The following is a 24,095-nucleotide window of genomic DNA, read 5'->3' on the forward strand; positions in this document are numbered from 1 at the left end:
GCCACCCCCCGCTCTAAAACATGGTCCACGCCCCCCACCATCGGTTCTAAAACATGGTGTCACCCCCCCCCCCATTGTTTCAAAAACATGGTGTCACCCCCCCATCTGTTCTAAAACATGGTGTCACCACCCCTCGGGCTCTAAAACATGGTGTCAACCCCCCCGCTCTAAAACATGGTGCCACCCCCCCACCATCGGTTCTAAAACATGGTGTCACCGCCCCCTCTAAAACATGGTGTCACCCCCCCTCTAAAACATGGTGCCACCCCCCCCACCATCGGTTCTAAAACATGGTGTCACCGCCCTTCATCTGTTCTAAAACATGGTGTCACCCCCCCTCGGGCTCTAAAACATGGTGTCACCCCCCCCCGACTCTAAAACATGGTGTCAACCCCCCCGACTCTAAAACATGGTGTCGCCCCCCCGCTCTAAAACATGGTGCCACCCCCCCCACCATCGGTTCTAAAACATGGTGTCACCCCCCCTCTAAAACATGGTGCCACCCCCCCCCACCATCGGTTCTAAAACATGGTGCCACCCTCTCCACCATTGGTTCTAAAAGATGGTGTCACCGCCCTCCATCTGTTCTAAAACATGGTGTCACCCCCCCCATCTGTTCTAAAACATGGTGTCACCCCCCCCGGGCTCTAAAACATGGTGTCAACCCCCCCGACTCTAAAACATGGTGTCGCCCCCCGCTCTAAAACATGGTGCCACCCCCCCACCATCGGTTCTAAAACATGGTGTCACCCCCCCTCTAAAACATGGTGTCACCCCCCCCCCCCATCGGTTCTAAAACATGGTGCCACCCCCCCCACCATCGGTTCTAAAAGATGGTATCACCGCCCTCCATCTGTTCTAAAACATGGTGTCACCCCCCCCCATCTGTTCTAAAACATGGTGTCATCCCCCCTCGGGCTCTAAAACATGGTGTCAACCCCCGACTCTAAAACATGGTGTCACCCCCCGCTCTAAAACATGGTGCCACCCCCCCCACCATCGGTTCTAAAACATGGTGTCACCCGCCCCCCCCATTGTTTCAAAAACATGGTGTCACCCCCCCATCTGTTCTAAAACATGGTGTCACCCCCCCTCAGGCTCTAAAACATGGTGTCACCCCCCCGCTCTAAAACATGGTGCCACCCCCCCCACCATCGGTTCTAAAACATGGTGTCACCCCCCCCCCATTGGTTCTAAAACATGGTGTCACCCCCCCTCAGGCTCTAAAACATGGTGTCAACCCCCCCAACTCTAAAACATGGTGTCACCCCCACGCTCTAAAACATGGTGCCACCCCCCCACCATTGGTTCTAAAACATGGTGTCACCCCCCCGCTCTAAAACATGTTGCCACCCCCCCATCATCGGTTCTAAAACATGGTGTCACCACCCCCCCCATTGGTTCTAAAACATGGTGTCACCCCCCCCCCCTCGGGCCCTAAAGCATGGTGTCACCCCCCCGGCTCTAAAACATGGTGTCACCCCCCGCTCTAAAACATGGTGTCACCCCCCCCCATCGGTTCTAAAACATGGTGTCACCCCCCCCTCGGGCTCTAAAACATGGTGTTAACCCCCTGGCTCTAAAACATGTCACCCCCCCGCTCTAAAACATGGTGTCACCCCCACTCTAAAACATGGTGCCACCCCCCCCACCATCGGTTCTAAAACATGGTGTCACCGCTCCCCCCATTGTTTCAAAAACATGGTGTCACTCCCCCATCTGTTCTAAAACATGGTGTCACCCCCCCTCGGGCTCTAAAACATGGTGTCAACCCCCCCGACTCTAAAACATGGTGCCACCCCCCCCCACCATCGGTTCTAAAACATGGTGTCACCCCCCCTCTAAAACATGGTGCCACCCCCCCCACCATCGGTTCTAAAACATGGTGCCACCCTCTCCACCATTGGTTCTAAAAGATGGTGTCACCGCCCTCCATCTGTTCTAAAACATGGTGTCACCCCCCCATCTGTTCTAAAACATGGTGTCACCCCCCCCCCCCCCCCGGGCTCTAAAACATGGTGTCTACCCCCCCGACTCTAAAACATGGTGTCACCCCCCGCTCTAAAACATGGTGCCACCCCCCCACCATCGGTTCTAAAACATGGTGTCACCGCCCCCCCCCATTGTTTCAAAAACATGGTGTCACCCCCCCCATCTGTTCTAAAACATGGTGTCACCCCCCCTCGGGCTCTAAAACATGGTGTCTACCCCCCCGACTCTAAAACATGGTGTCACCCCCTGCTCTAAAACATGGTGCCACCCCCCCCCACCATCGGTTCTAAAACATGGTGTCACCGCCCCCCCCCCCCCATTGGTTCTAAAACATGGTGTCACCCCCCCTCAGGCTCTAAATCATGGTGTTAACCCCCCCCAACTCTAAAACATGGTGTCACCCCCCCGCTCTAAAACATGGTGCCACCCCCCCACCATTGGTTCTAAAACATGGTGTCACCCCCCCACCCTCTAAAACATGTTGCCACCCCCCCCAACCATCGGTTCTAAAACATGGTGTCACCCCCCCGCTCTAAAACATGTTGCCACCCCCCCATCATCGGTTCTAAAACATGGTGTCACCACCCCCCCATTGGTTCTAAAACATGGTGTCACCCCCCCCCCTCGGGCCCTAAAGCATGGTGTCACCCCCCCGGCTCTAAAACATGGTGTCACCCCCTGCTCTAAAACATGGTGTCACCCCCCCATCGGTTATAAAACATGGTGTCACCCCCCCTCGGGCTCTAAAACATGGTGTCAACCCCCTGGCTCTAAAACATGTCGTCACCCCCCCTCTCTAAAACATGGTGTCAACCCCCCGGCTCTAAAACATGGTGTCACCCCCCCGGCTCTAAAACATGGTGTAACCCCCACCGCTCTAAAACATGGTGTAACCCCCCCTCGGGCTCTAAAACATGGTGTCACCCCCCCATTGGTTCTAAAATATGGTTGTACACCCCCTCGGGCTCTAAAACATGGTGTCACCCCCTCGGGCTTTAAAACATGGTGTCACCCCCCCCCCCCTCGGGCTCTAAAACATGGTTTAACCCCCTATTGGTCCTAAAACATTGTGTCACCCCCCCTCGGGCTCAAAAACATGGTGTCACCCCCCCATCGGCGCTAAAACATGGTGTCACCCCCCATCAGCTCTAAAACATGGTGTCAACCCCCCATCAGCTCTAAAACATGGTGTCACCCCCCCATCGGCTCTTAAACATGGTGTCACCCCCCCACCACCCCCAATCAGGCTCAAAAACATAGTGTCAACCCCCCCTTAGGGCTTTAAATCATGGTGTCACCCCCCCATCGACTCTAAAACATGGTGTCCCCCCCCCCCATTAGCTCTAAAATATAGTGTCAAACCCCCATCGGGCTTTAAATCATGTTGTCACCCCCCATCGGCTCTAACACATGGTGTCAACCCCCCATCAGGCTCTGAAACATGGTGTCACCCCCCTCATCGGCGCTAAAACATGGTGTCCCCCTCCCCATCGGCTCTAAAACATGTTGTCAACCTTCCCCCCGACGGGCTCCAAAACATAGTGTAACTCCCCATCAGTGCTAAAACATGGTGTCACCCCCCCAAATCGGGCTCTAAAACATGGTGTCAACCCTCCATCTGGCTCTAAAACATGGTGTCACACCCCCCCACCAGGCTCTAAAACATGGTGCCACCCCCCCCATTGAGCTCTAAAACATGGTGTCACCCCCCCCACCCCCCATTGAGCTCTAAAACATGGTGTCACCCCCCCCATCGGCTCTAAAACAATGTCACACCCTCCCATCGGGCTCTAAAACATGGTGTGTCCCCCCCATCGGCGCTAAAACATGGTGTCACCCCCCCCACCGGCCCTAAAACATGTTGCCACCCCTCCAAATCTGGCTCTAACACATGGTGTCAACCCCCTCATCAGGCTCTAAAACATGGTGTCACCCCCCACCCCCCATCGTGCTCTAAAACATGGTGTCACCCCTCTATCGGCTCTAAAACATGGTGTCACCCCCCACCACCCCCAATCAGGCTCTAAAACATAGTGTCAACCCACCCATCTGGCTCTAAATCATGGTGTCGCCCCCCCATCGGCTCTAAAACATGGTGTCACCCCCCCATTGGCTCTAAAACATGGTGTCACCCCCCCATTGAGCTCTAAAACATGGTGTCACCTCCCCCCATTGAGCTCTAAAACATGGTGTCACTCCCCCCCCCCCCCCCCCCCAATCGGCTCTAAAACATGGTCTCACCCCCCCCCTCCCAATCGGGCTCTAAAACATGGTGTCACACCCCCCCCTCCATCGGCTCTAAAACATGATGTTACCCCCTCCCATTGGGTTCTAAAACATGGTGTCCCCCCCATTGGGTTCTAAAACATGGTCCCCCCCCCATTGGTGCTAAAACATGGTGTCACCCCCCCCATCGGCTCTAAAACATGGTGTCACCCCCTCCCAATCAGGCTCTAAAACATGGTGTCACCCCCCCCCTTTCAGGCTCTAAAACATGGTGTCACCCCCCCGCCCATCAGGTCTAAAACATGGTATCACCCCCCACCACCTCCAATCGGGCTCTAAAACATAGTGTCAACCCCCTCATCGGGCTCCAAATCATGGTGTCACCCCACCACCACCCCCATCGGACTCTAAATCATGGTGTCACCCCCATCGGCTCTTAAACATCGTGTCACCCCCCCCCCCATTGGCTCTAAAACCTGGTGTTACCCCACCCCCATCGGCTCTAAAACATGGTGTCACCCCCCCATCAGCTCTAAAACATGGTGCCACCCCCCCCATATTCGGCTCTAAAACATGGTGTCACCTCCCCATTGAGCTCTATAACATGGTGTCACCCCCCCATTAAGCTCTAAAACATGGTGTCACCCCAATCCCAATCAGGCTCCAAAACATGGTGTCACCCCCCCCCCCATCAGCTCTAAAGCATGATGTCACCCCCGCTCCCAATCGGGCTCTAAAACATGGTGTCACCACCCCGTCGGATCTAAAACATGGTGTCACACCCCCACCACCACCCATCGGGCTCTAAATCATGGTGTCACTCCCCATCACCCCCAATCGGGCTCTAAAACATATTGCCAACCCCCCCATCTGGCTCTAAATCATGGTGTCACCCCCCCCATCGGCTCTAAAATATGGTGTCACCCCCCCATTTGCTCTAAAACATGGTGCCACCCCCCCATTTGCTCTAAAACATGGTGCCACCCCCCCCACCCCCCCCCCCCGATCAGGCTCTAACACATGATGTCAACCCCCCATCAGGCTCTAAAACATGGTGTCAACCCTACCCCCCATCAGATCTAAAACATGGTGTCACACCCCTCCCAATCAGGCTCTAAAACATGGTGTCACCCCCCCATAGGCTCTAAAACATCATGTCACCCCCCCATTGGCTCTAAAACCTGGTGTCACCCACCCCCATCGGCTCTAAAACATTGTGTCACCCCCCCCATCAGCTCTAAAACATGGTGCCACACCCCCAAATCGGGCTCTAAAACATGGTGTCACCCCCCCATTGAGCTCTAAGTAATGGTGTCAACCCCCCATTGAGCTCTATAACATGGTGTCACCCCCCCATTAAGCTCTACAACATGGTGTCAACCCCTCATTAAGCTCTAAAACATTTTGTCACCCCCCCATCGGCTCTAAAACATGGTGTCACCCCCCCATCGGCTCTAAAACACGGTGCCACCCCCCTCCCAATCAGGCTCTAAAACACAGTGTCACCCCCCCATCAGCTCTAAAGCATGATGTCACCCCCCACTCCCAATCAGGCTCTAAAACATGGTGTCACCCCCCCATCAGATCTAAAACATGGTGTTACCCCCCTCCACCCCCCATAGGGCTCTAAATCATGGTGTCACCCCCCCACCACCCCAATCGGGCTCTAAAACATAGTGTCAACCCCCCACCTGGCTCTAAATCATGGTGTCACCCCCCCATCGGCTCTAAAACATGATGTCACCCCCCCATTGGCTCTAAAACATGGTGTCGCCCCCCCCATCGGCTCTAAAACATGGTGTCACCCCCCCATTGGCTCTAAAACATGGTGTCACCCCCCCATTGAGCTCTAAAACATGGTGTCACCTCCCCCCATTGAGCTCTAAAACATGGTGTCACTCCCCCCCCCCCCCCCACCATCGGCTCTAAAACAAGGTCTCACCCCCCCCTCCCAATCGGGCTCTAAAACATGGTGTCACACCCCCCCCTCCATCGGCTCTAAAACATGATGTTACCCCCTCCCATTGGGTTCTAAAACATGGTGTCCCCCCCATTGGGTTCTAAAACATGGTGTCCCCCCCATTGGTGCTAAAACATGGTGTCACCCCCCCCATCGGCTCTAAAACATGGTGTCACCCCCTCCCAATCAGGCTTTAAAACATGGTGTCACCCCCCCCTTTCAGGCTCTAAAACATGGTGTCACCCCCCCGCCCATCAGGTCTAAAACATGGTATCACCCCCCACCACCTCCAATCGGGCTCTAAAACATAGTGTCAACCCCCTCATCGGGCTCCAAATCATGGTGTCACCCCACCACCACCCCCATCGGACTCTAAATCATGGTGTCACCCCCATCGGCTCTTAAACATCGTGTCACCCCCCCCCCCATTGGCTCTAAAACCTGGTGTTACCCCACCCCCATCGGCTCTAAAACATGGTGTCACCCCCCCCATCAGCTCTAAAACATGGTGCCACCCCCCCCATATTGGGCTCTAAAACATGGTGTCACCTCCCCATTGAGCTCTATAACATGGTGTCACCCCCCCATTAAGCTCTAAAACATGGTGTCACCCCAATCCCAATCAGGCTCCAAAACATGGTGTCACCCCCCCCCCCCCATCAGCTCTAAAGCATGATGTCACCCCCGCTCCCAATCGGGCTCTAAAACATGGTGTCACCACCCCGTCGGATCTAAAACATGGTGTCACACCCCCACCACCACCCATCGGGCTCTAAATCATGGTGTCACTCCCCATCACCCCCAATCGGGCTCTAAAACATATTGCCAACCCCCCCATCTGGCTCTAAATCATGGTGTCACCCCCCCCCCATCGGCTCTAAAACATGGTGTCACCCCCCCATTTGCTCTAAAACATGGTGCCACCCCCCCGTTTGCTCTAAAACATGGTGCCACCCCCCCCACCCCCCCCCCCGATCAGGCTCTAACACATGATGTCAACCCCCCATCAGGCTCTAAAACATGGTGTCAACCCTACCCCCCATCAGATCTAAAACATGGTGTCACACCCCTCCCAATCAGGCTCTAAAACATGGTGTCACCCCCCCATAGGCTCTAAAACATCATGTCACCCCCCCATTGGCTCTAAAACATGGTGTCACCCACCCCCATCGGCTCTAAAACATTGTGTCACCCCCCCCATCAGCTCTAAAACATGGTGCCACACCCCCAAATCGGGCTCTAAAACATGGTGTCACCCCCCCATTGAGCTCTAAGTCATGGTGTCAACCCCCCATTGAGCTCTATAACATGGTGTCACCCCCCCATTAAGCTCTACAACATGGTGTCAACCCCTCATTAAGCTCTAAAACATTTTGTCACCCCCCCATCGGCTCTAAAACATGGTGTCACCCCCCCATCGGCTCTAAAACACGGTGCCACCCCCCTCCAATCAGGCTCTAAAACACAGTGTCACCCCCCCATCAGCTCTAAAGCATGATGTCACCCCCCACTCCCAATCAGGCTCTAAAACATGGTGTCACCCCCCATCAGATCTAAAACATGGTGTTACCCCCCTCCACCCCCCATCGGGCTTTAAATCATGGTGTCACCCCCCCACCACCCCAATCGGGCTCTAAAACATAGTGTCAACCCCCCACCTGGCTCTAAATCATGGTGTCACCCCCCCATCGGCTCTAAAACATGATGTCACCCCCCCCATTGGCTCTAAAACATGGTGTCACCCCCTATCGGCTCTAAAACATGGTGCCACCCCCCCCCCCCCCGATCAGGCTCTAACACATGATGTCAACCCCCCCATCAGGCTCTAAAACATGGTGTCAACCCCCACATCGGGCTCTAAAACATGGTGTCACCCCCCCCCCCCCATGAATCAGCTCTAAAGCATGATGTCACCCCCCTCTCCCAATCGGGCTCTAAAACATGGTGTAACCCCCCCATCGGATCTAAAACATGGTGTCATCCCCCCCACCACCACCTCCAATCGGCCTCTAAAACATAGTGTCAACCCCCATCGGCTCTAAAACATCGTGTCATTCCTCCCCATAGGCTCTAAAACCTGGTGTCACCCCACCCCCATCGGCTCTAAAACATGGTGCCACCCCACAAATCGGGCTCTGAAACATGGTGTCACCCCACCATTGAGCTCTAAAACATGATGTCAACCCCCCAACTGAGCTCTATAACATGGTGTTACCCCCTATTAAACTCTAAAACATGGTGTCAACCCCCCCCATCGGCTCTAAAACATGGTGTCACCCCCCCCTCCTAATCAGGCTCTAAAACATGGTGTCACCCCCCATCAGCTCTAAAGCATGATGTCACCCCCCTCTCCCAATCGGGCTCTAAAACATGGTGTCACCCCCCCCATCGGATCTAAAACATGGTGTCACCCCCCCAACACCCCCTATCGGGCTCTAAATCATGGTGTCACCCCCACCACCCCTAATCGGGCTCTAAAACATAGTGTCAAGCCCCCCATCTGGCTCTAAAACATGGTGTCACCCCCCCCATCGGCTCTAAAACATGGTGTCACCCCCCCATCGGCTCTAAAACATGGTGTCACCCCCCCATCGGCTCTAAAACATGGTGTCACCCCCCCATCGGCTCTAAAACATGGTTTCACCCCCCCATTGGCTCTAAAACATGGTGTCACCCCCCCCATCGGATCTAAAACATGGTGTCACCCCCCCACCACCCCCTATCGGGCTCTAAATCATGGTGTCACCCCCACTACCCCCAATCGGGCTCTAAAACATAGTGTCAACCCTTCACATCTGGCTCTAAATCATGGTGTCACCCCCCCATCGGCTCTAAAACATGGTGTCACCCCCCATTGGCTCTAAAACATGGTGTCAGCCCCCATTGGCACTAAAACATGGTGCCACCCCCCCCCTCCGATCAGGCTCTGACACATGATGTCAACCCCCCCATCAGGCTCTAAAACATGGAATCAACCCCCACATCGGGCTCTAAAACATGGTGTCACCCCCCATCGGGCTCTAAAACATGGTGTCACCCCCCCATTGAGCTCTAAAACATGGTGTCACACCCCCCCCCATGGGCTATAAAACATGGTGTCACCCCCCCATCGGCGCTAAAACATGATGTCACACCCTCTCATCAGCTCTAAAGCATGACGTCACCCCCCTCTCCCAATCGGGCTCTAAAACATGGTGTCTCCCCCACATCGGATCTAAAACATGGTGTCACCTTTCCACAACCACCCCCAGTCGGGCTCTAAAACATAGTGTCAACCCCCATCGGCTCTAAAACAATTGTGTCATCCCCCCATCATCTCTGAAACATGGTGTCACCCCCCCATTGAGCTCTAAAACTTGGTGTCAACCCCCCATTGAGTTCTATAACATGGTGTCACCCCCCCATTGAGTTCTATAACATGGTGTCACCCCCCCCCCCCATTGAGCTCTAAAACATGGTGTCACCCCCCCATCGGGCTCTAAAACATGGTGTCACCCCCCATTGAGCTCTAAAACATGGTGTCACCTCCCCCCCATAGGCTCTAAAACATGGTGACCCCCCCATCGGTGCTAAAACATGGTGTCACTCCGCCATCGACTGTAAAACATGGTATCAACCCCCCCATTAAGCTCTAAAACATGGTGTCACCCCCCCCCCTCCCACTGAGCCCTAAAACACAGTGTCACCCCCCCCATCGGGCTCTAAAACATGGTATCACCCCCCATTGAGCTCTAAAACATGGTGTCACCACACCCCCATCGGCTCTAAAACATGGTGCCACCCCCCATCATCTCTGAAACATGGTGTCACTCCCCCATTGAGCTCTAAAACTTGGTGTCAACCCCCCATTGAGTTCTATAACATGGTGTCACCCCCCCATTAAGCTCTAAATCACGGTGTCACCCCCTCCATCGGCTCTCAAACATGGTGTCACCCCCCCTCCCAGTCACGCTCTAAAACATGGTGTGTGTCCCCCCCATCAGCTGTAAAGCATGATGTCACCCCCCGCTCCCAATCGGGCTCTAAAACACGGTGTCACCCCCCATCGTATGTAAAACATGGTGTCACACCCCCCATCGGACTCTAAATCATGGTGTCACCCCCCACCACCACCACCAATCGGGCTCTAAAACATGGTGTCAACATCCACATCAGGCTCTAAAACATGGTGTCACCCCCACCCCCCATCAGGCTCTAAAACATTGTGTCACCCCCCCATTGGCGCTAAAACATGGTGTCAACCCCCCCATCTGGCTCTGAAACATGGTGTCACCCCCCCATCGGTGCTAAAACATGGTGTCACCCCACCATTGGCTGTAAAACATGGTGTCAACCCCCCCATTGAGCTCTAAAACATGGTGTCACCCCCCCCCCCCCCATTGAGCTCTAAAACATGTTGTCACCCCCCCATCGGGCTCTAAAACATGGTGTCACCCCCCCCATCGGGCTCTAAAACATGGTATCACCCCCTATTGAGCTCTAAAACATGGTGTCACCCCCCCCCATAGGCTCTAAAACATGGTGTCACCCCCCCATCGGTGCTAAAACATGGTGTCACCCCCCCTATCAGCTCTAAAGCATGATGTCACCCTCCTCTCCCAATCGGGCTCTAAAACATGGTGTCACCCCCACATCGGATCTAAAACATGGTGTCACCACCCCAAATCGGGCTCTAAAACATAGTGTCAACCCCCATCGGCTCTAAAACATTGTGTCACCCCCCCCATTGGCTCTAAAACCTGGTATCACCCCACCCCCATCGGCTGTAAAACATGGTGTCACCCCCCATCAGCTCTAAAACATGGTGCCACCCCCCAAATCGGGCTCTGAAACATTGTGTCACCCCCCCATTGAGCTCTAAAACATGGTGTCAACCCCCCCATTGAGCTCTATAACATGGTGTCACCCCCCCATTAAGCTCGAAATCATGGTGTAACCCCCTCCATCGGCTCTCAAACATGGTGTCACCCCCCCCCATCAGCTGTAAAGCATGATGTCACCCCTGCTCCCAGTCGGGCTCTAAAACATGGTGTCACCCCCCTCACCACCCCCCATCGGGCTCTAAATCATGGTGTCACCCCCCCACCACCACCAATCGGGCTCTAAAACATGGTGTCAATCCCCACATCAGGCTCTAATACATGGTGTCACCCCCACCCCCCATCTGGCTCTAAAACATGGTGTCACCCCCCATTGAGTTCTAAAACATGGTGTCACCCCCCCCATCGGCGCTAAAACATGGTGTCACCCCCCTCCATCAGCGCTAAAACATGGTGTCACCCCCCCCATCGGCTCTAAAACATGGTGTCAACCCCCCATCTGGCTCTAAAACATAGTGTCACCCCCCACCCCCATCGGGCTCTAATAAATGGTGTCACCCCCCCATTGAGCTCTAAACATGGTGTCACCCCCCCCCCCATTGAGCTCTAAAACATGGTGTGACCCCCCCATTGAGCTCTAAGTCATGGTGTCAACCCCCTATTGAGCTCTATAACATGGTGTCACCCCCCATTAAGCTCTAAATCATGGTGTCACCCCCTCCATCGGCTCTCAAACATGGTGTCACCCCCGCATCAGCTGTAAAGCGTGATGTCACCCCTGCTCCCAATCGGGCTCTAAAACATGGTGTCACCCCCCATCGTATCTAAAACATGGTGTCACTACCCCCCATCAGGCTCTAAATCATGGTGTCACCCCCCCACCACCACCAATCGGGCTCTAAAACATGGTGTCAACCTCCACATCAGGCTCTAAAACATGGTGTCACCCCCACCCCCCATTGGGCTCTAAAACATGGTGTCACCCCCCATTGAGTTCTAAAACATGGTGTCACACCCCCCTACATGGGCTCTAAAACATGGTGTCACCCCCCTATCGGTGCTAAAACATGGTGTCACCCCCCCATCGGCTCTAAAACATGGTGTCAACCCCCCCCATCTGGCTCTAAAACATAGTGTCACCCCCCACCCCCATCAGGCTCTAAAACATGGTGTCACCCCCCCATTGAGCTCTAAAACATGGTGTCAACCCCCCATTGAGCTCCATAACATGGTGTCACCCCCTCCCAATCAAGCTCTAAAACATGGTGTCACCCCCCCCCCCATCAGCTCTAAAGCATGATGTCACCCCCCTCTCCCAGTCGGGCTCTAAAACATGGTGTCACCACCACCATCGGATCTAAAACATGGTGTCACCCCCCCACCACCACCCCCAATCGGGCTCTAAAACATAGTGTCAACCCCCCCCCCCCATCGGCTCTAAAACATGGTGTCACCTCCTATTGGCTCTAAAACATGGTGTCACCCCCCCATCAGCGCTAAAACATGGTGTCACCCCCCCAATCGTACTCTAAAACATGGTGTCAACCCCCCATCTGCCTCTAAAACATGGTGTCACCCCCCATTGAGCTCTAAAACATTGTGTTAACCCCCACCCACCCCCACTGAGCTCTAAAACATGGTGTCACCCCCCCCATTGAGCTCTAAAACATGGTGTCACCCCCCCCCCCATCGGCTCTAAAACATGATGTCACCCCCTCCCATCGGGCTCTAAAACATGGTGTGTCCCCCATCGGTGCTAAAACATGGTGTCACCCCCCCATCAGCTCTAAAACATGGTGTTACCCCCCCTCCCAATTGGGCTCTAAAACATGATGTCACCCCCTCCCATCGGGCTCTAAAACATGGTGTCCCCCCCATCGGTGCTAAAACATGGTGTCATCCCCCATAAGCTCTAAAACATGGTGTTACCCCCCCTCCCAATTGGGCTCTAAAACATGGTGTCACCCCCCCCATTAGCTCTAAAACATGGTGTCACTCCCCCCCCCCCCATTGGCTCTAAAACATGGTGCCACCCCCCCAAATCGGGCTCTAAAACATGGTGTCACCCCCCCATTGAGCTCTAAGTCATGGTGTCAACCCCCCATTGAGCTCTATAACATGGTGTCACCCCCCCATTAAGCTCTACAACATGGTGTCAACCCCTCATTAAGCTCTAAAACATTTTGTCACCCCCCCATCGGCTCTAAAACATGGTGTCACCCCCCCATCGGCTCTAAAACACGGTGCCACCCCCTCCAAATCAGGCTCTAAAACTGGGTGTCACCCCCCCCCCCCCCATCAGCTCTAAAGCATGATGTCACCCCTCACTCCCAATCAGGCTCTAAAACATGGTGTCACCTCCCATCGGATCTAAAACATGGTGTCACATCCCCCCACCCCCCCCATCGGGCTCTAAATCATGGTGTCACCCCCCACCACCCTCAATCAGGCTCTAAAACATAGTGTCAACCCCCCACCTGGCTCTAAATCATGGTATCACCCCCTCCCAATCGGGCTCTAAAACATGGTGTCACCCCCCCATCGGCTCTAAAACATGATGTCACCCCCTCCCACCGGGCTCGAAAACATGGTGTCACCCCCCTATCGGCTCTAAAACATGGTGTCACCCCCCCTCCCAATCGGGCTCTAAAACATGGTGTCAACCCCCCATTCAACTAAAGGTCATGGTGTCAACCCCCCATTGAGCTCTATAACAGGGTGTCACCCCCCCATTAAGCTCTACAACATGGTGTCACCCCCCCCCATTAAGCTCTAAAACATGTCACCCCCCATCGGCTCTAAAACATGGTGCCACACCCCCAAATCGGGCTCTAAAACATGGTGTAAACCCCCCATTGAACTCTAAGTCATGGTGTCACCCCCCCATCGGCTCTAAAACATGGTGTCACCCCCCTCCCAATCAGGCTCTAAAACACGGTGTCACCCCCCATCAGCTCTAAAGCATGATGTCACCCCCCACTCCCAATCAGGCTCTAAAACATGGTGTCACCCCCCATCAGATCTAAAACATGGTGTTACCCCCCTCCACCCTCCATCGGGCTCTAAATCATGGTGTCACCCCCCCACCACCCCAATCGGGCTCTAAAACATAGTGTCAACCCCCCACCTGGCTCTAAATCATGGTGTCACCCCCCCCATCGGGGTGCCACCCCCCCCGATCAGGCTCTAACACATGATGTCAACCCCCCCATCAGGCTCTAAAACATGGTGTCAACCCCCACATCGGGCTCTAAAACATGGTGTCACCCCCCCCACCATGAATCAGCTCTAAAGCATGATGTCACCCCCCTCTCCCAATCGGGCTCTAAAACATGGTGTCACCTCCCCATCGGATCTAAAACATGGTGTCATCCCCCCCACCACCACCCCCAATCGGTCTCTAAAACATTGTGTTATTCCCCCCCATAGGCTCTAAAACCTGGTGTCACCCCACCCCCATCAGCTCTAAAACATGGTGCCACCCCACAAATCGGGCTCTGAAACATGGTGTCACCCCACCATTGAGCTCTAAAACATGATGTCAACCCCCCAACTGAGCTCTATAACATGGTGTTACCCCCTATTAAGCTCTAAAACATGGTGTCAACCCCCCCCCATCGGCTCTAAAACATGGTGTCACCCCCCCTCCTAATCAGGCTCTAAAACATGGTGTCACCCCCCATCAGCTCTAAAGCATGATGTCACCCCCCTCTCCCAATCGGGCTCTAAAACATGGTGTCACCCCCCCATCGGATCTAAAACATGGTGTCACCCCCCTACCACCCCCTATCGGGCTCTAAATCATGGTGTCACCCCCACTACCCCCAATCGGGCTCTAAAACATAGTGTCAACCCTTCACATCTGGCTCTAAATCATGGTGTCACCCCCCCATCGGCTCTAAAACATGGTGTCACCCCCCATTGGCTCTAAAACATGGTGTCAGCCCCCATTGGCACTAAAACATGGTGCCACCCCCCCCTCCGATCAGGCTCTGACACATGATGTCAACCCCCCCATCAGGCTCTAAAACATGGAATCAACCCCCACATCGGGCTCTAAAACATGGTGTCACCCCCCATCGGGCTCTAAAACATGGTGTCACCCCCCCATTGAGCTCTAAAACATGGTGTCACACCCCCCCATGACCTCTAAAACATGGTGTCACCCCCCCATCGGCGCTAAAACATGATGTCACACCCTCTCATCAGCTCTAAAGCATGACGTCACCCCCCCTCTCCCAATCGGGCTCTAAAACATGGTGTCTCCCCCACATCGGATCTAAAACATGGTGTCACCTTTCCACAACCACCCCCAGTCGGGCTCTAAAACATAGTGTCAACCCCCATCGGCTCTAAAACAATTGTGTCATCCCCCCATCATCTCTGAAACATGGTGTCACCCCCCATTGAGCTCTAAAACTTGGTGTCAACCCCCCCATTGAGTTCTATAACATGGTGTCACCCCCCCATTGAGTTCTATAACATGGTGTCACCCCCCCCCCATTGAGCTCTAAAACATGGTGTCACCCCCCCATCGGGCTCTAAAACATGGTGTCACCCCCCATTGAGTTCTAAAACATGGTGTCACCTCCCCCCCATAGGCTCTAAAACATGGTGACCCCCCCATCGGTGCTAAAACATGGTGTCACTCCGCCATCGGCTGTAAAACATGGTATCAACCCCCCCATTAAGCTCTAAAACATGGTGTCACCCCCCCATTGAGCCCTAAAACACAGTGTCACCCCCCCCCCCATCGGGCTCTAAAACATGGTATCACCCCCCATTGAGCTCTAAAACATAGTGCCACCCCCCATCATATCTGAAACATGGTGTCACCCCCACATTGAGCTCTAAAACTTGGTGTCAACCCCCCATTGAGTTCTATAACATGGTGTCACCCCCCCATTAAGCTCTAAATCATGGTGTCACCCCCTCCATCGGCTCTCAAACATGGTGTCACCCCCCTCCTAGTCACGCTCTAAAACATGGTGTGTCCCCCCCCCCCATCAGCTGTAAAGCATGATGTCACCCCCTGCTCCCAATCGGGCTCTAAAACACGGTGTCACCCCCCATCGTATGTAAAAATGGTGTCACCCCCCCCCATCAGACTCTAAATCATGGTGTCACCCCCCCACCACCACCAATCGGGCTCTAAAACATGGTGTCAACCCCCACATCAGGCTCTAAAACATGGTGTCACCCCCACCCCCCATCAGGCTCTAAAACATTGTGTCACCCCCCCATTGGCGCTAAAACATGGTGTCAACCCCCCCATCTGGCTCTAAAACATGGTGTCACCCCCCCCCCCCCCCATCGGTGCTAAAACATGGTGTCACCCCACCATTGGCTGTAAAACATGGTGTCAACCCCCCCATTGAGCTCTAAAACATGGTGTCACACCCCCCCCCCCCATTGAGCTCTAAAACATGGTGTCACCCCCCCATCGGGCTCTAAAACATGGTGTCACCCCCCCATCGGGCTCTAAAACATGGTATCACCCCCCATTGAGCTCTAAAACATGGTGTCACACCCCCCCATAGGCTCTAAAACATGGTGTCACCCCCCCCATCGGTGCTAAAACATGGTGTCACCCCCCCCCATCAGCTCTAAAGCATGATGTCACCCTCCTCTCCCAATCGGGCTCTAAAACATGGTGTCACCCCCACATCGGATCTGAAACATGCTGTCACCACCCCAAATCGGGCTCTAAAACATAGTGTCAACCCCCATCGGCTCTAAAACATTGTGTCACCCCCCCCATTGGCTCTAAAACCTGGTATCACCCCACCCCCATCGGCTGTAAAACATGGTGTCACCCCCCATCAGCTCTAAAACATGGTGCCACCCCCCAAATCGGGCTCTGAAACATTGTGTCACCCCCCCATTGAGCTCTAAAACATGGTGTCAACCCCCCCATTGAGCTCTATAACATGGTGTCACCCCCCCATTAAGCTCTAAATCATGGTGTAACCCCCTCCATCGGCTCTCAAACATGGTGTCACCCCCCCTATCAGCTGTAAAGCATGATGTCACCCCTGCTGCCAGTCGGGCTCTAAAACATGGTGTCACCCCCCTCACCACCCCCCATCGGGCTCTAAATCATGGTGTCACCCCCCCACCACCACCAATCGGGCTCTAAAACATGGTGTCAATCCCCACATCAGGCTCTAATACATGGTGTCACCCCCACCCCCCATCGGGCTCTAAAACATGGTGTCACCCCCCATTGAGTTCTAAAACATGGTGTCACCCCCCCCATTGGCGCTAAAACATGGTGTCACCCCCCCATCGGCGCTAAAACATGGTGTCACCCCCCCCTTCGGCTCTAAAATATGGTGTCAACCCCCCATCTGGCTCTAAAACATAGTGTCACCCCCCACCCCCATCGGGCTCTAATAAATGGTGTCACCCCCCCATTGAGCTCTAAACATGGTGTCACCCCCCCCATTGAGCTCTAAAACATGGTGTCACCCCCCCATTGAGCTCTAAGTCATGGTGTCAACCCCCTATTGAGCTCTATAACATGGTGTCACCCCCCACCCCCATTAAGCTCTAAAACATGGTGTCACCCCCCCATCGGCGCTAAAACATGATGTCACACCCTCTCATCAGCTCTAAAGCATGACGTCACCCCCCCTCTCCCAATCGGGCTCTAAAACATGGTGTCTCCCCCACATCGGATCTAAAACATGGTGTCACCTTTCCACAACCACCCCCAGTCGGGCTCTAAAACATAGTGTCAACCCCCATCGGCTCTAAAACAATTGTGTCATCCCCCCATCATCTCTGAAACATGGTGTCACCCCCCCATTGAGCTCTAAAACTTGGTGTCAACCCCCCCATTGAGTTCTATAACATGGTGTCACCCCCCCATTGAGTTCTATAACATGGTTTCACCCCCCCCCCCCCCATTGAGCTCTAAAACATGGTGTCACCCCCCCCATCGGGCTCTAAAACATGGTGTCACCCCCCATTGAGCTCTAAAACATGGTGTCACCTCCCCCCCATAGGCTCTAAAACATGGTGACCCCCCCATCGGTGCTAAAACATGGTGTCACTCCGCCATCGGCTGTAAAACATGGTATCAACCCCCCCATTAAGCTCTAAAACATGGTGTCACCCCCCCCCTCCCATTGAGCCCTAAAACACAGTGTCACCCCCCCATCGGGCTCTAAAACATGGTATCACCCCCCATTGAGCTCTAAAACATGGTGTCACCACACCCCCATCGGCTCTAAAACATGGTGCCACCCCCCATCATCTCTGAAACATGGTGTCACTCCCCCATTGAGCTCTAAAACTTGGTGTCAACCCCCCATTGAGTTCTATAACATGGTGTCACCCCCCCATTAAGCTCTAAATCACGGTGTCACCCCCTCCATCGGCTCTCAAACATGGTGTCACCCCCCTCCCAGTCACGCTCTAAAACATGGTGTGTCCCCCCCCCATCAGCTGTAAAGCATGATGTCACCCCCCGCTCCCAATCGGGCTCTAAAACACGGTGTCACCTCCCATCGTATGTAAAACATGGTGTCACCCCCCCCATCGGACTCTAAATCATGGTGTCACCCCCCACCACCACCACCAATCGGGCTCTAAAACATGGTGTCAACCCCCACATCAGGCTCTAAAACATGGTGTCACCCCCACCCCCCATCAGGCTCTAAAACATTGTGTCACCCCCCCATTGGCGCTAAAACATGGTGTCAACCCCCCCATCTGGCTCTAAAACATGGTGTCACCCCCCCCATCGGTGCTAAAACATGGTGTCACCCCACCATTGGCTGTAAAACATGGTGTCAACCCCCCCATTGAGCTCTAAAACATGGTGTCACCCCCCCCCCCCCCCATTGAGCTCTAAAACATGTTGTCACTCCCCCCATCGGGCTCTAAAACATGGTGTCACCCCCCCATCGGGCTCTAAAACATGGTATCACCCCCTATTGAGCTCTAAAACATGGTGTCACACCCCCCCATAGGCTCTAAAACATGGTGTCACCCCCCCCATCGGTGCTAAAACATGGTGTCACCCCCCCTATCAGCTCTAAAGCATGATGTCACCCTCCTCTCCCAATCGGGCTCTAAAACATGGTGTCACCCCCACATCGGATCTAAAACATGGTGTCACCACCCCAAATCGGGCTCTAAAACATAGTGTCAACCCCCATCGGCTCTAAAACATTGTGTCACCCCCCCATTGGCTCTAAAACCTGGTATCACCCCACCCCCATCGGCTGTAAAACATGGTGTCACCCCCCATCAGCTCTAAAACATGGTGCCACCCCCCAAATCGGGCTCTGAAACATTGTGTCACCCCCCCATTGAGCTCTAAAACATGGTGTTAACCCCCCCATTGAGCTCTATAACATGGTGTCACCCCCCCATTAAGCTCTAAATCATGGTGTAACCCCCTCCATCGGCTCTCAAACATGGTGTCACCCCCCCCATCAGCTGTAAAGCATGATGTCACCCCTGCTCCCAGTCGGGCTCTAAAACATGGTGTCACCCCCCTCACCACCCCCCATCGGGCTCTAAAACATGGTGTCAATCCCCACATCAGGCTCTAATACATGGTGTCACCCCCACCCCCCATCGGGCTCTAAAACATGGTGTCACCCCCCCATTGAGTTCTAAAACATGGTGTCACCCCTCCCATCGGCGCTAAAACATGGTGTCACCCCCCTCCATCGGCGCTAAAACATGGTGTCACCCCCCCATCGGCTCTAAAACATGGTGTCAACCCCCACCCCCATCGGGCTCTAATAAATGGTGTCACCCCCCCATTGAGCTCTAAACATGGTGTCACCCCCCCCCCCCCATTGAGCTCTAAAACATGGTGTGACCCCCCCATTGAGCTCTAAGTCATGGTGTCAACCCCCTATTGAGCTCTATAACATGGTGTCACCCCCCCATTAAGCTCTAAATCATGATGTCACCACCTCCATCGGCTCTCAAACATGGTGTCACCCCCGCATCAGCTGTAAAGCGTGATGTCACCCCTGCTCCCAATCGGGCTCTAAAACATGGTGTCACCCCCCATCGTATCTAAAACATGGTGTCACTACCCCCCATCAGGCTCTAAATCATGGTGTCACCCCCCCACCACCACCAATCGGGCTCTAAAACATGGTGTCAACCTCCACATCAGGCTCTAAAACATGGTGTCACCCCCACCCCCCATTGGGCTCTAAAACATGGTGTCACCCCCCATTGAGTTCTAAAACATGGTGTCACACCCCCATCGGTGCTAAAACATGGTGTCACCCCCCCATCGGCTCTAAAACATGGTGTCAACCCCCCCCATCTGGCTCTAAAACATAGTGTCACCCCCCACCCCCATCAGGCTCTAAAACATGGTGTCACCCCCCCATTGGGCTCTAAAACATGGTGTCACCCCCCCATTGAACTCTAAAACATGGTGTCACCCCCCCATTGAGCTCTAAGTCATGGTGTCAACCCCCCATTGAGCTCCATAACATGGTGTCACCCCCTCCCAATCAAGCTCTAAAACATGGTGTCACCCCCCCCCCCCATCAGCTCTAAAGCATGATGTCACCCCCCTCTCCCAGTCGGGCTCTAAAACATGGTGTCACCACCACCATTGGATCTAAAACATGGTGTCACCCCCCCCCACCACCCCCAATCGGGCTCTAAAACATAGTGTCAAACCCCCCCCCCCCCCCATCGGCTCTAAAACATGGTGTCACCTCCTATTGGCTCTAAAACATGGTGTCACCCCCCCATCAGCGCTAAAACATGGTGTCACCCCCCCCAATCGTACTCTAAAACATGGTGTCAACCCCCCATCTGCCTCTAAAACATGGTGTCACCCCCCATTGAGCTCTAAAACATTGTGTTAACCCCCACCCACCCCCACTGAGCTCTAAAACATGGTGTCACCCCCCCCATTGAGCTCTAAAACATGGTGTCACCCCCCCCATCGGCTCTAAAACATGATGTCACCCCCCTCCCATCGGGCTCTAAAACATGGTCTGTCCCCCATCGGTGCTAAAACATGGTGTCACCCCCCCCATAAGCTCTAAAACATGGTGTTACCCCCTCTCCCAATTGGGCTCTAAAACATGGTGTCACCCCCCCCATTAGCTCTAAAACATGGTGTCACTCCCCCCCCCCATCGGCTCTAAAACATGGTGCCACACCCCCAAATCGGGCTCTAAAACATGGTGTCACCCCCCCATTGAGCTCTAAGTCATGGTGTCAACCCCCCATTGAGCTCTATAACATGGTGTCACCCCCCCATTAAGCTCTACAACATGGTGTCAACCCCTCATTAAGCTCTAAAACATTTTGTCACCCCCCCATCGGCTCTAAAACATGGTGTCACCCCCCCATTAGCTCTAAAACACGGTGCCACCCCCTCCAAATCAGGCTCTAAAACTGGGTGTCACCCCCCCCCCCCATCAGCTCTAAAGCATGATGTCACCCCTCACTCCCAATCAGGCTCTAAAACATGGTGTCACCTCCCATCGGATCTAAAACATGGTGTCACATCCCCCCACCCCCCCATCGGGCTCTAAATCATGGTGTCACCCCCCACCACCCTCAATCAGGCTCTAAAACATAGTGTCAACCCCCCACCTGGCTCTAAATCATGGTATCACCCCCTCCCAATCGGGCTCTAAAACATGGTGTCACCCCCCCATCGGCTCTAAAACATGATGTCACCCCCTCCCACCGGGCTCGAAAACATGGTGTCACCCCCCTATCGGCTCTAAAACATGGTGTCACCCCCCCCTTCCAATCGGGCTCTAAAACATGGTGTCAACCCCCCATTCAACTAAAGGTCATGGTGTCAACCCCCCATTGAGCTCTATAACAGGTGTCACCCCCCCATTAAGCTCTACAACATGGTGTCACCCCCCCCCATTAAGCTCTAAAACATGTCACCCCCCCATCGGCTCTAAAACATGGTGCCACACCCCCAAATCGGGCTCTAAAACATGGTGTAAACCCCCCATTGAACTCTAAGTCATGGTGTCACCCCCCCATCGGCTCTAAAACATGGTGTCACCCCCCTCCCAATCAGGCTCTAAAACACGGTGTCACCCCCCCATCAGCTCTAAAGCATGATGTCACCCCCCACTCCCAATTAGGCTCTAAAACATGGTGTCACCCCCCATCAGATCTAAAACATGGTGTTACCCCCCTCCACCCTCCATCGGGCTCTAAATCATGGTGTCACCCCCGCACCACCCCAATCGGGCTCTAAAACATAGTGTCAACCCCCCAACTGGCTCTAAATCATGGTGTCACCCCCCCATCGGGGTGCCACCCCCCCCCCGATCAGGCTCTAACACATGATGTCAACCCCCCCATCAGGCTCTAAAACATGGTGTCAACCCCCACATCGGGCTCTAAAACATGGTGTCACCCCCCCCCCCCCATGAATCAGCTCTAAAGCATGATGTCACCCCCCTCTCCCAATCGGGCTCTAAAACATGGTGTCACCCCCCCATCGGATCTAAAACATGGTGTCATCCCCCCCACCACCACCCCCAATCGGTCTCTAAAACATAGTGTCAACCCCCATCGGCTCTAAAACATCGTGTCATTCCCCCCATAGGCTCTAAAACCTGGTGTCACCCCACCCCCATCGGCTCTAAAACATGGTGCCACCCCACAAATCGGGCTCTGAAACATGGTGTCACCCCACCTTTGAGCTCTAAAACATGATGTCAACCCCCCAACTGAGCTCTATAACATGGTGTTACCCCCTATTAAGCTCTAAAACATGGCGTCAACCCCCCCCATCGGCTCTAAAACATGGTGTCACCCCCCCTCCTAATCAGGCTCTAAAACATGGTGTCACCCCCCATCAGCTCTAAAGCATGATGTCACCCCCCTCTCCCAATCGGGCTCTAAAACATGGTGTCACCCCCCCATCGGATCTAAAACATGGTGTCACCCCCCCAACACCCCCTATCGGGCTCTAAATCATGGTGTCACCCCCACCACCCCTAATCGGGCTCTAAAACATAGTGTCAACCCCCCCATCTGGCTCTAAAACATGGTGTCACCCCCCCATCGGCTCTAAAACATGGTGTCACCCCCCCATCGGCTCTAAAACATGGTGTCACCCCCCCATCGGCTCTAAAACATGGTGTCACCCCCCCCATTGGCTCTAAAACATGGTGTCACCCCCCCATCGGATCTAAAACATGGTGTCACCCCCCCACCACCCCCTATCGGGCTCTAAATCATGGTGTCACCCCCACTACCCCCAATCGGGCTCTAAAACATAGTGTCAACCCTTCACATCTGGCTCTAAATCATGGTGTCACCCCCCCATCGGCTCTAAAACATGGTGTCACCCCCCATTGGCTCTAAAACATGGTGTCAGCCCCCATTGGCACTAAAACATGGTGCCACCCCCCCCCTCCAATCAGGCTCTGACACATGATGTCAACCCCCCCATCAGGATCTAAAACATGGAATCAACCCCCACATCGGGCTCTAAAACATGGTGTCACCCCCCATCGGGCTCTAAAACATGGTGTCACCCCCCCATTGAGCTCTAAAACATGGTGTCACACCCCCCCCCCATGGCCTCTAAAACATGGTGTCACCCCCCCATCGGCGCTAAAACATGATGTCACACCCTCTCATCAGCTCTAAAGCATGACGTCACCCCCCTCTCCCAATCGGGCTCTAAAACATGGTGTCTCCCCCACATCGGATCTAAAACATAGTGTCACCTTTCCACAACCACCCCCATTCGGGCTCTAAAACATAGTGTCAACCCCCATCGGCTCTAAAACAATTGTGTCATCCCCCCATCATCTCTGAAACATGGTGTCACCCCCCCATTGAGCTCTAAAACTTGGTGTCAACCCCCCCATTGAGTTCTATAACATGGTGTCACCCCCCCATTGAGTTCTATAACATGGTGTCACCCCCCCCCCCCCCCCATTGAGCTCTAAAACATGGTGTCACCCCCCCATCGGGCTCTAAAACATGGTGTCACCCCCCATTGAGCTCTAAAACATGGTGTCACCTCCCCCCCATAGGCTCTAAAACATGGTGACCCCCCCATCGGTGCTAAAACATGGTGTCACTCCGCCATCGGCTGTAAAACA

This window comes from Aquarana catesbeiana, linkage group LG02 (assembly GCF_042186555.1).
Source record: "Aquarana catesbeiana isolate 2022-GZ linkage group LG02, ASM4218655v1, whole genome shotgun sequence".
Lineage (NCBI taxonomy): Eukaryota > Metazoa > Chordata > Amphibia > Anura > Ranidae > Aquarana > Aquarana catesbeiana.